The following is a 12,536-nucleotide window of genomic DNA, read 5'->3' on the forward strand; positions in this document are numbered from 1 at the left end:
TGGACGTGTGGACCCGCAGCCCGGTCTGACCTACGACAAGGTGTTGAAGGGGTGGGACCCCAACCTCCATAACCCTTTCGGCCCCTGGATGTGGCTGCTGGTCAGCATTACCAAGCGAGAGCTGTGGAATGCCAGGACCGCGCTCATCCGTAGAGGGGTTCATCTGGAGGCACAAGGGGTATTCCGTAAAATCCGGGCCGACTTGGGTTTCAGGATGGAGACTGACGTCATCCAGCGGGGCTACCACGAGGCCAAGGAGAGGTGGAAGGGCCTCTTCTGGCTTTAGCCCCGTGTTGTTTAGGTGGTGATGCTCCATTCTACAGGGTGGACATGACGCACTTTCCTGAAGTACACAGAAGGCACTTTGGGTTTTAGGCAAGTGTGCTTTGTTTTTTGTGCGTGTGTAGTATTTGAAATATGTTAATTTAACTGCATGTACAAAATTTACTAAGCACGATTCTGGTTGATCACTTTTAGCACTTATTTATTAATATGAACATTGTTTATTAACATTTTAACCTGTTTGGTGTGCTTTGTTTTTGTGATTAACCTGTTTTTTATGCCTGGGGGGTATTCCAGAAAGCTTGGTTAACTTACCATTTGGTAAATCTTAACCTCTGGGTTGATATACCCCAAACCCGCATACCATGAGTATGTCGGTTCCAAAACACCTGAGAAGAGTAAGTTCAATCAACCTCCTATTGGTTACCCAGAGTTAATGCGCGTGCACCGTGCATACATAAAGACGTTTTCAATAGATCGCCGATTTCACGAGTCAAAATGGAAAATCAAAGTGAAAAAAAGAGAGCGGCATACTTCACAGAGGCGGAGTTGGACGTTTTAATGCACGCATATGAGGAATTCAAGCCAATAATAATGAATAAAAGCAATACGGCTGTATCGGCTAAAGAAAGAGAGTTGGCTTGGCAAAAAATAACGGACAGAGTAAATGCGTGTGTATTAAATTGCAAATTTGACATCGCCTCCCCTTTTATTATAATGCAAAATAATTAAACACGTACCCCTTCCGCATCCTTTTGACTGTTAAATCACTATGAAAGCATTTACTTTTCCTGCGATTCATTTCTCTAGGTTAAAATAACAATGTGTATCGACGAGGAATATATGGTTTCTTATTTAATAAGGTGTAATCCTTCTGGAGCCAGAAGAACTTTGAGCCAAGTCAAAATGAAACACAAAAACATTCCGCACAAAGGTAATATTTGATTACACGATCACCGAACTATTTATTAAACACGATTTAGTATATTCTTTCTGTCATGTAGCTAATAGAAAAAAGGCTGAAGCCCGTCTAACTGGCAGGGGCCCACCACCACCTCCCCTCACCCCATCTGAGGGCAACCAGTGGTAACCAGCATTGTAGGCTACTGTCCTGTAATGATTACCTATAGTTAGTGGAAAAAAGTAATGAGTTTGATGATTTTAACAAGGCAAAAAATTAAGGATACAAAATCAAGTTACCTGCACATTGATACTATGAATAGATTTCCTATTAACATATATAGTCTCCCTCATTTATTGAAGGAGCTTTAATAGGAATGTAGGTGTCATCAATGCACCCAATTATGAATGAATGAATGCCTTTTATTGTCACTATACATGTATTACATTTATTCCAAATTACATTTGGAAACCCTGAAATAGAAAGTCATATATGGAAGTATCAAGTGTGTGTGTGTGCAGGATGAATACATGTATAGATATAAATAGCATGACTACATATTAAATATGCATCATAGATTTTACTACAAAGGACAAACCTACCACTCTGTGGAATTCCTCTTTAATAACACGCAGAGCTTTATGGACAGGGAACTGTACAAACGTGTGTAAGAAGCGTTAAGTACCAGACATACTGTGCGAACGGCTCTACACACAGTTGCCTTTCCCACATGCTCTGCGTCGCCCATATTGTACAAAAAATGCCCTGACGCAAAAAACCGAAGTGCTATGTACAGAATGTTTTCTGTGCTAAGCGCAGACCCGCGGTTTGGGTTTGTGACATTTGCAATATGCGGTTTCAAGAGATGTTAAGTAAATTAACGATTCTTTTGAAAACTGATAACGTTTTTTCAAATAATCATTAGGAAATGAAAAGACATCAATACGCGGTCTTATAACTCTCTCCCGGCGAAAAAAACCTTGTATAATTTGTGCCTCCAAGTTCACAGGATCGTAATCAAAAGGGCACGCCATGTTCAGTAACCTTCTGCAACAAACTGACCCTGGAACATAACCTGCTCCGTAGCAGGTTATCTTCAGAGAGTAAGCTGCTATGGTTACGTACATACCCAGAAAGGTAACCTCCGTTTTTGGAACAGAAAGATGAGGTTATCCACTAACTTACCCTTAAACTTACCCGGGTATGTCACATAACCTGCTTTCTGGAATACCCCCCTGAAGTCACTGATTTTATGTGTGTTGTATAAGGATGGTGGATAACCCTGTTTAAACCCTACCCTTGTGTCTTGAGGTTTGAGGTCTACTAGTGTGTTCCTCTTTTATGGTTTTAACTTTTGAAGAGCTTGCATTTGAGGTGACATTTTAATTGTATAAATGGCCATATGTATTTAATAAGGTTTTAACGTTATGTAAATGTGTTGTTTGTTTTTATTGTCTTTCGGTGCTTATTTTATGGAGAATAGTTCTGCAGATATTTTGTTTAATACTATTTTAAAATGTTTTATTAATGTCTTTTTGTATTGGCTTCATTTATATAATATGGGACAATTTCAGCCTTTATATTGATGATTCCTGAACATTTTTGCCTTAGTAGGAAAAGGTTGTTTTTAATGCCCTTGATGATATTGCCAATTTTATGTGCAGTTTTTATTATATGTTTTAATGTGTTTGTGTTTGTGCAGAACTGTTTAATAAAGTATTGGGAAAAAAAATTGTGTTCTTATCAGTTTAATATCAGATACGTCCCCGATGGAGGGGACCATATATTAAACAGATTTTTGGAACAGGGAGCCGGAAGTGGGGCTTGCGCCGTCCGCTCTACGCATCGAACCGGTATTGCAGTGCTTCTGGGAACGGTGCACCTCTACTGCCCCCTGTTGTTGAAAGGCAGAACTGACTGACTGGGTGGGTGGGTGAGTGAGTCAGTGAGTGACTAATAGACTGAGTGCTGTGAAGGGGGGGGCCCTGTCCATGCGCGGCCCCCGTTTCCCGCCGTTTCTCTTTTCTTTTTTTTCTTTTTTTAAAGGAAGGTGACACACTGTTTGTGCGGTGGACAGCTGTGCTGAGGTAAGGCATGACGTCACCTTTGCCTTTTGAATTTTCCCTCATGTTTGTTAAACAGTATGTTACTGTAATAATGTCACTGTTTATTACAGTAGGGGTGCAGATTGAACCCATGACCCTGGAGGTGTGAGGCTATAGTAGGAGCAACGGGCCACTAGTCATACTGTGAGAAATGATGTATTTTTAATCATAAATTGTAACTGATATGTCGTTACACTGCTTGTGTATGCTTTGCACCTTGCCTTTCTCCCATACTTGTGTTTCTTGTTCTCCACACCTTGTGAGCTTCAACATGAACTGACTGATCGCTTTTCATAAGGCCCCAGGTTAGTTAGGTCCAGTCTCCTGGAAAATCACTAGAATGTGTCCTTGCCTTTGGAAGCTAAGAGCGTCTTATTTTCAGGGAGAGCCCTGTAATATTTAGTTTAATAAATTATTTTTATTGATAAACCTTCATACTGATAATCCTCTTGTAGTGGTCCTAAAAAAAACATGACTGAAGATATTATCCATTTTAGTACAGACACATTTCACGATTCAGTAACCCGACTTGTCCAATAGATGGCAGTGTAGTACTTCGACTAATACGTGCTATGGAAATTGCCGGTAATAACGGAAAGCTCGTTTTCCATTTTAAACGTTTGTCTGACTGAAATGACCACATGTTGTACATATGTAATCGTACTATACATCTAACCTCCAGCGTTGTATTACCTACCTTAATTATCTGCAGCAATAAAATATGTACGCGTAATTGGACAGCTGCATGCTAAGCAATCTGTCTGATTTTACATTAAAGTAGGCATGGACGGACGGTAAGATGAATGCAGGAGAGACCTGTGAATAAGCTGAAAGTATACATAAAATATGATAAAATAATAAATATTTTTAAGCATTTAACTGGATAACGACAGCTTCACAGTACTTATATAACCCTGCACAATTTCGAATATCATCACAGCTCCCTGAAAATTAACAGCTATCATTATAGTACAAATAAGCAGTTATCCAGACATCCCGAGTCTCCCGGAAGTTCCGGGAGTCTCCCACGTATTGACAGCGACTCCCTGATACCCGCAAATTGAATAAAATATCCTGGAAAGAAGAGCAAGTAAACAAGAGCATGCATGCGAGACAGTATAGCGTGTGCATCGCGCACTTGAGAGATGCGCGCGTATGACAGAATGAGTGAGAGACAGAGAAAGAGAGAACGTGCATATGTGTGGATCCCTGCGTGTGTGCCTGTAGCCCGTGCTAGACAGACAGCATCCTGATTGATTTACTTAGCAAAATAAGCCAATCAGATTTCAATGCGGGCGGGCTTTTATTTAACTTCTCGAGGACCGAAGTTATCGGTTTAGTGGAGCATCAAGACAGAGGGAGAGTGCCCCAAAAAACAGAAATATAAAACGTATTTCACTTCAGACTACACAAAAGTGTATCCTTAATGAAGAAATTAAACTGTGAAATCAAGTTTGTTGAAGTTACATCTCACTCCTTGTCGGGCGGTTGGGGGCACCTCCCTGAATTGAGTTTTTGCAGGTTGGGATGTCTGAATTATTCTACCTTAGGGAAGGGAGGGGGTCCAAGCTGTGAAAGTTGGGGAGCGGCGGTAGACGATCTCAGAGGCAAGCTGCTGTCCACCCAAAAATGCAGGCCCCTCATGTAAGCTCACATCCACCCAAATGTTCCAACCCCAGAGGCAAGCTGCTTTCAACTCAATCCCCTGACCCCAGAGGTAAGCTCGCTTCCACCCAAACACCCTGATCACAGAAGTAAGCTGACATTCACCCAAACCCCCAGCCCCCAGAAGGAAGCAGCCATCTACCTAAATGACCTACCCCCAGAGGTAAGTTGACATCCATCCAACTGCTTTGATCCTAGGCGAAAGCTGCCCCGGTACGTCTAGGTGGTCACACTCCATCCTACAGGGCTGATGTGATGCACTTTCCTGAAGCCACTTCGGGTTTTAGGTAAGTGTGCTTTGTTTTTCTGTGTGTGTGTGTGTGTGTTTTATTTGGTATGGATTTTATTTAATGGCACGTAAAGATTTTACTGAGCAATGTTTTGGTTGATCACCGTAGCACTAATTCATCAATATTAACATTATTAACATTTATTAGCATTTTATTTGATCTGTTGTGCTGTTTACTGCGCGATTAACCTATTTTATTCCCAAGCTTACTGATTTTACTGATTTTATGTGTTTTGGGAAGGTGTATGATGCCGTTTTAGCCCGACCCTTGTGCAGAGCTTGGAAGTCTGCGGATGTGTTCCTTTTTAACTGCATTGATCTATCAATGTTTGTATTTGAGTCTTGTATTACACTTTGATTCCTAATTATGCTTTTATCCATGTTACCAGACATATCAGAAAAAAGCCACAGAAGAAGCAAAAAAAGCCAATCTCTTGACTCTACTACATGAGAGAAAAATGAAGCCTTGCCCAACACCAAACAAAAAAATCAGAGAAGATACCCTTTCAGATATGTTCTCTGAAGAGGATGATGATGGTGGGGTTGTTCCATAAAAACTTTATGAGGAGGCGAAGAAGAAACTATGCCGCTACCAAAAAAAGTATGAAGACATGTGTTTGCAGTTTGTCTCATTTTTCGATGTAATCTGCTTATTTTAGCAATGTAGCAAAACCTAGATGGAAATATGGCCCATCATAATATACTATGACAATTGAAAGGTTTCCACTGAAAATAGGCTGGCTGGCTTGTTAAAAAAAATCAACATTTTTTCTTGTATAGTATTATTGAGCCATGGAATCATTATTCCCTAAGTAGTTGTGTGAATACTTTTCAATTTGTGGTGTGATATTTTGTACGCTGTGCCAAAATTGCGTGGCATGTGGGTGCTACTGGTTTCGTTCACTTTAGTACCACATACCAGTCAAATTTGATGTTTCAGTGATTTATGAATATTGGAAAGCTATGCAGGTGCACTACTACCTGTCTCCACTGTAAGTAGCTGGATAACTACACGTAATATATTTAACTATATTTAATATTTTTTTTGTAATTGTTTCTTATAGTGTCAGTCATGATGTATTTCCTTCTGTTTTAGGTTGGAGGAGCAGGAGAAGGTTAGAGCAGTAGTTGAGGCTGAAAATGAAACACTACGAGCTCTAAACATAGAGTTGCAGCAACAACTGCTGAAAACGCTGACCTCTACATCAACAGCAAAGTATGGTGGTGAGGACAGATTTTTTTCCCTTCATTCTCCTTGAAGTCTTTGAAGTTGACTCCCAATTGCAATCTAGGTGTGTTATTCCGAATTTGAGAAAGTCGATTTAGTAGGATTTCAGTCTACATGTATTTTAAGTCTGGTTATAGTCAGCCTAACAGTAGTTTGATTTTTTTTTCTAACGTCATGTAAAGGTACTGATTGTCTCTCATATTCTTATGTTCTTATGTTCTTGTGATACACTTGTTCTCCCGCTGTCAGATCCTGTATCCCCAAGCCCAAAGAAGGCCTTACAAAGTAAGTGTAACAAAAATAGTACTCACAGATTCTTGAAAATAACTGTCTAGGCTCATATTTACTAAACTGATATAAGTGAAATTGCAATATTAAGAATTATGTCTGGTTAGCAATTTTTTAAATTAAAAATAACCATAAACCTAAGAAAGCCGAGGAAGTCTCAGGTTAGTTAAGAGCAGCCTGTTGGGGGTTCAGATGGCTGCAGTACAGACACACAAAGGAGAGCAAATGAGACATGCCAATGCTCCCACTTATCCCAAATCTCAGGGCCATCTCCCAGCACCGTCCCATTTTTTAGTTTGTTCTGGGTAACTGACATAATTTGCATGACGCTCAAACTTTATTATGGATCCATGTATGCCGATTATTCATAATAAAGTTTGAGGGCTGTAGAAATTATGGGTGTTTCTCAGGAGAAACAACAAAACTGGAGGGCGCCGAGCCTGGGAGAAACCCAGGAAGAAGAGGAGTTTTGGCAGGCATGCATTAGGCTAGTTGATGCAGTGATGTGCAGTTCTATTCACTTATTTTGGATCAGCCCACGCATTACTGTTAGACTTATTGAATTACTGTGGAGCCAGGCAAACTTTACGTAGTAAGCACAGCTTGGGTATATGTGTTTCATGACGCTATAATATACACTCACCTAAAGGATTATTAGGAACACCTGTTCAATTTCTCATTAATGCAATTATCTAATCAACCAATCACATGGCAGTTGCTTCAATGCATTTAGGGGTGTGGTCCTGGTCAAGACAATCTCCTGAACTCCAAACTGAATGTCAGAATGGGAAAGAAAGGTGATTTAAGCAATTTTGAGCGTGGCATGGTTGTTGGTGCCAGACGGGCCGGTCTGAGTATTTCATAATCTGCTCAGTTACTGGGATTTTCACGCACAACCATTTCTAGGGTTTACAAAGAATGGTGTGCAAAGGGAAAAACATCCAGTATGCGGCAGTCCTGTGGGCGAAAATGCCTTGTTGATGCTAGAGGTCAGAGGAGAATGGGACGACTGATTCAAGCTCGTCTCCACTACAAATAGGAAAAAGAGGCTACAATTTGCACGAGCTCACCAAAATTGGACAGTTGAAGACTGGAAAAATGTTGCCTGGTCTGATGAGTCTCGATTTCTGTTGAGACATTCAAATGGTAGAGTCAGAATTTGGCGTAAACAGAATGAGTGTCACGGATCGACCCCGGGGAGTTCCCAACTGACGTCACCACAGCCACGCCATCGGGGATTCCTCGCTCCTGCCCTCCCGTTGTTTTGATCTTTCAGGCAGACGCCGCTTTACCGGACTGTCCGGTTTTCCCGGTTCTCGATTCATCACCCTCCACCAGCTGTTACTGCTTATGTCCGAAAGGAGGGACTATATCTACCGTTCGATCTTGCACCCTGATGCGAGATCTTCTAGGAATTTTCCAGAGTTCAAGCGTTTACCTGTTACCTGCCTCTCCGTGTATTCTGACCATTGTTGCTCTACCTCTTAGACCCCGAGTTTCTGCCCTAGCCCTTTTGATGACCGACGCCGATCGCCTGACCCTCGCCTGCTTCCCGACTTCGAGACCAGCCCAGCCCCCAAGACCGATTCCGCAGATCGCCCGACCCCAGCCCGTCCCACGACATCGATTCCGCCTGCTCCTTACCTTGTTTCTGAGGGATACGTTTCGCCGGCTGACCTCTCGGTCTTTGGACTGTTGTTCAGTGTCAGGATTTATTAAAACTCCTTGCACCGGATTCCGCGCCAGTGTCCTCTTGATTCCCAACCGAAACCCTCACAGAAAGATCTCGCCAGAGGAAGATGGACCCAGCGGACCCGGTGAGCGTCCAGCAGCTGGCCGATGCCCTGACCAGGCAGGGCTCCCTTCTGAGCCGTCAGCAGACGGAGGTCAGTGCTGTGGGGGACTCTGTGGACTCCCTCCATGCGGGCTTGACAGCGCTGGCAACGGAGGTACAGCGGTTACAGGGGGCGCGAGCGACCACACCAAGCGAACCTCGTATACAGCCACCTGGACATTATAATGGGGAACCGGGTTCGTGTAGAGCCTTTCTGTCGCAGTGCTCTCTTGCGTTTGAATTACAGCCCTCCGCGTTTCCTTCGGAGCGGTCGAAGGTGGCTTATGTAATCATGGCTCTGACCGGTCCTGCGAGGGAATGGGCTACGGCTGCTTGGGAGGCTGACGCGTCGTTCTGTCACTCTCATGCCCGTTTCCAGGAGGAGATGAAGCGCGTTTTCGACCGCTCGACACAGGGACGCGAGGCAGCGCGTGAACTCTTGCGGCTTCGCCAGGGTAATCGCACGGTATCGGATTACACCATCCAGTTCCAGACCCTTGCTATGTCCTGCGGCTGGGGAGCGCAGGCTTTATTCGACGCCTATTATAATGGCTTGGCGGAGGACATTAAGGACGAGCTCACGGCACGAGAACTGCCAGACTCCTTGTCTGCCCTGACGGATGTTGCCCTGCGGGTGGACACTCGGATCCGTCAGCGTCGCCGGGAGCGACACCTACCGGAGGCGGTTCCACGCACTCCGTTGTCCAGTCCTGTTAACCCCATCGACGCCGGATCAGAGCCGATGCAGGTCGACCGGACCCGTCTGTCTCCGGCTGAACGCCAACGACGTTTTTCGGCCAGAGTCTGCTTATACTGCGGGCAGGCTGGTCATTTTCTTGCCCGGTGTCCAGTAAAAGGGCACACCCACCAGTAGGGAAGAGGGTATTGGTGGGTGTAGTTCCGGTTAACTCCTCTTCAGTGCAGCGGACTTTTCTTACAGCCGTTTTATCATGGGGGTCCGGCCAGCAGTCGCTGGCTGTTTTGATTGATTCCGGGGCGGATGAGAACTTTATTGACTCCACGCTGGCTCAACAGTGGGGAATACCCACCGCCTGCGTCCAGACGACACGGACGGCCTACGCCCTGGATGGACGAAGAATGGCAGTTATCTCTCGGGTTACCATTCCGGTGAGTTTATTGATAGGGGGTTCTCACGTTGAGACCCTGTCTCTTTTCCTGATTGACTCACCCCAGGCACCCCTGGTGTTGGGACATCCATGGCTGGTTCGACATAACCCTCACGTCGACTGGGCGAGGGGCACCGTGATTGCTTGGAGTTCGTTTTGTTTCTCCCAGTGTCTACAGTCCAGTCGTCCCCGTGAGGTTCCTACACCAATGGAGGAGTCCCCGGATTTGTCTGGTGTTCCGGCGGAATACCACGACCTGAAACACGCATTCAGTAAGTCCCGGGCCGCTTCTCTTCCGCCGCATCGACCGTATGATTGTGCGATCGATCTGCTACCCGGGACCTCTCCCCCCAGAGGCCGTCTCTATTCCATATCAGGCCCCGAGAGACGGGCTATGGAGGAATACATCAACGGTGCTCTGGCTACGGGCATCATCTGGCCCTCCTCCTCACCGGCGGGGGCTGGGTTTTTTTTTGTTGGAAAGAAGGACGGTTCTCTTCGTCCTTGCATTGATTATCGGGGTCTTAACGAGATCACCGTTAGGAATCGGTACCCTCTGCCTTTACTGTCCTCCGTCCTGGACCTTCTCCAGGGGTCCAAGGTCTTCACCAAGTTGGATCTTCGTAACGCCTACCACTTGGTAAGGATACGGGAGGGGGATGAATGGAAGACGGCCTTCAACACCCCTACTGGTCATTATGAGTACCTTGTGATGCCTTTTGGGCTAACTAACGCTCCGGCAGTGTTCCAGGCCTTGATTAATGATGTCCTTCGGGATATGTTAAATCAGTTTGTTTTTGTGTACTTGGACGACATCCTGATTTTTTCCCAGAACGAGCAGGACCATGTGCAGCATGTGCGGGCCGTTCTTCAACGTCTCCTGTCCCATAGGTTGTTCCTCAAGGCCGAGAAATGCGAGTTCCATAGAGACACTATTTCCTTCCTGGGTTTCATCCTGGCTGAAGGTTCCATCCAGATGGATCCCGAGAAGGTCAGGGCCGTGGCAGGGTGGCCACAGCCGAAGTCTCGGAAGGAGCTGCAACGCTTCCTGGGTTTTGCGAACTTTTATCGTCGTTTTATCCGGGATTATAGCACTGTGGCCGCTTCTCTTACGGCTCTGACCTCTCCCAAGGTGCTGTTTCAGTGGACAGAGGAGGCCCAGAGGGCTTTTGTCGACCTCCGTGATCGTTTTACCTCTGCTCCAGTACTGCAGGTTCCCGACCCATCGCTGCAGTTCACTGTGGAGGTGGATGCCTCGGGAACCGGGGTTGGGGCTGTGTTATCCCAACGCTCCCTCACGGACAACAAACAGCATCCCTGTGCTTTTTTCTCTCGGAAGCTCTCCCCTGTGGAGAGGAATTACAACATCGGAGACCGGGAGTTGCTTGCCATCAAGCTCGCATTGGAGGAGTGGAGACAGTGGCTGGAGGGCACTTCCGTTCCTTTCCTGATCCTAACCGACCATAAGAACTTGGAGTACCTGCGGTCTGCTCGTCGACTCAACGCCCGCCAAGCTAGATGGTCCATGTTTTTCAACCGCTTCCACTTTCATATCTCCTACAGGCCTGGCTCCAAGAACGGCAAACCTGACGCCCTGTCCCGTCAGCACGAGGCGGGTAAGGAGGAGGTGGTGACCAGCCGCGTTCTGCCAACGACCTGCTTTGTGGGAGCCGTCTCGTGGGGAATCGAGGAGGCAGTTCGGGCGGTCCAACCACTCATAAGAGCACCAGAGGGGTGTCCTTCGACATGCTTGTTCGTACCTGAGTTTTTGCGCTCCCGAGTCCTTCAATGGGGACACTCTTCTCTCCTGGCCTGTCATCCAGGGGTTCACCGCACTCAGGCTCTTATTGGGCAGAGGTTTTGGTGGCCGTCCATGCGCCAGGACATTCGCTGTTTTGTGGCCGCTTGTGACACCTGTGCCCGGAATAAGAACCCTTCGCGAGCCCCAACAGGATTCTTACTGCCTCTCCCCATCCCCAGACGACCCTGGTCTCATTTGGCGGTGGATTTCGTGACCGGTCTTCCGCTCTCCCGGGGATTCTCTGGGGTTCTTACCGTGGTGGACCGGTTCTCTAAGGCAGCCCATTTCATCCCTATTCCTGGATTGCCCTCTGCTAAGGGGACGGCGCAGCTTCTGATCGATCATGTGTTTCGACTTCATGGATTGCCTGTGGATATCGTGTCCGACAGGGGGCCTCAGTTCGTTTCTCGTTTTTGGAAGGAGTTTTGCAGGCAGCTTGGAGCCTCAGCAAGCCTGTCCTCTGGTTTCCATCCCCAGTCGAATGGTCAGACGGAACGACTCAATCAGGACCTGGAACGGATGCTACGTTGCCTGGCCTCTCTCACCCCCGCCACATGGAGTTCCTACCTGTCCTGGGCGGAATACGCCCATAACTCGTTGCCGGTCTCCTCTACTGGCCTTTCCCCTTTCCACTCCTGTTTAGGGTACCAACCACCTTTGTTCCCGTCCCTGGAGAAAGACGTCGCGGTCCCTTCTGTGCACCAGTTTCTACGCCGTTGCCATCGTACCTGGAGGATGGTCAGGACATCCTTGTTACGATCCAGGGCCCGGATGGAGAGGTACGCCAACCGACGTCGGTCCCGGGCGCCTCCCTTGCGGGTTGGGCAACGGGTCTGGCTGAACGCCAAGGATCTCCCCTTGCACGTGGAATCACGGAAGTTGGCTCCTCGCTTCGTGGGACCTTTCCCTATTGCAAAGATCATTAATCCCTCTGCCGTACGTCTTCGGCTCCCAGCAGCTATGCGTCGGATTCACCCCACCTTCCATGTCTCCCTACTTAAACCTCATGCTATCAG

The 12,536-nt window shown here is 46.5% G+C and overlaps 1 non-coding gene across 1 annotated transcript; it reads left to right on the forward strand.

The window, feature by feature from the left end:
* The first annotated feature begins 2,883 nt into the window (after window positions 1-2,883).
* Window positions 2,884-3,070, forward strand: LOC140581547 (U2 spliceosomal RNA). The gene has a single exon (XR_011984650.1). It is a non-coding gene; the product is annotated as a U2 spliceosomal RNA (small nuclear RNA).
* The last annotated feature ends 9,466 nt before the right edge of the window (window positions 3,071-12,536 follow it).

The sequence above is a fragment of the Paramormyrops kingsleyae genome, chromosome 21 (assembly GCF_048594095.1).
Source record: "Paramormyrops kingsleyae isolate MSU_618 chromosome 21, PKINGS_0.4, whole genome shotgun sequence".
Lineage (NCBI taxonomy): Eukaryota > Metazoa > Chordata > Actinopteri > Osteoglossiformes > Mormyridae > Paramormyrops > Paramormyrops kingsleyae.